Genomic DNA, 922 nt, shown 5'->3' on the forward strand with positions numbered 1-922 from the left:
TATCATAATTATTATGCTTATTGCCGTGATGAAGAAAGTACTGTGCTGTAACGTATTGTTGTGCTACAGAAAAGGCTGTCTCCTTGTAGCTATACCATAAAAGTTACTACTAAAACATGTTTTACTTTCCAGAATAATACAGAAAAACTGTGCAGATATAAAACAGAAACACCGCAAAATCAACATTGTACATTGTCACTCATTAGTAGCGTCGTGATAAAATCGTGTAGCTGTCACATAAACTAACTATTGTCTCATCTGGTATCTCACAGAAAGTACTTTAAATCCGGAATGTATTTTCAAGTAAACCAAAATGTTGCATTAAAATCTCATTAGCAGTACTGGTAAATGTTCTAATCGTGCAACTAACAAGCAAGAATGTACAAATACAACACTGTGTCGTCTGTTCACTATAACAATGCATTCGTCATTTCTGTTTAAATAAGTTCTCTTGGTTCTTGATTGGATATTTAACTTCAAACATTGTTACATGTTAACAGATTCTAAGTCTGACAAAGCATACTAGCAACGTAAAGTGAAAAGTTATATGGCAAAGACAAAGGTAAAAAGCAGATTATCTCTCAATAAACGGTTTTACATGTGGAATGTGGTGTAAACCTTTACTCTTCATAGTACTCAGAGTTTGAACTTGAATGCAATTGTCAGGCGGTATACGTCGGTAAAGAATACTGGAGTTTTTCTCAAGGTTAGCGTCTATGTTATTTTTCTCTGAGCCAGCCGGCGCACGCGGCTGCCTGCGGTGTGAGTCATTGTCTGTTTCTTTGTTGGCGCGCGTCGTTACTGGGATTAGGAGACCTAACTTCTACAAATTCACATTGTCGAAAGTGCCCTGCTCTGTTTGAATCCCGCCAGTTCTGATGCAATTCAGGTCTGTCGTTACGATCATATCGTCTGTCGTCAT

This window comes from Schistocerca americana, chromosome 3 (assembly GCF_021461395.2).
Source record: "Schistocerca americana isolate TAMUIC-IGC-003095 chromosome 3, iqSchAmer2.1, whole genome shotgun sequence".
In the NCBI taxonomy this organism is placed as follows: domain Eukaryota; kingdom Metazoa; phylum Arthropoda; class Insecta; order Orthoptera; family Acrididae; genus Schistocerca; species Schistocerca americana.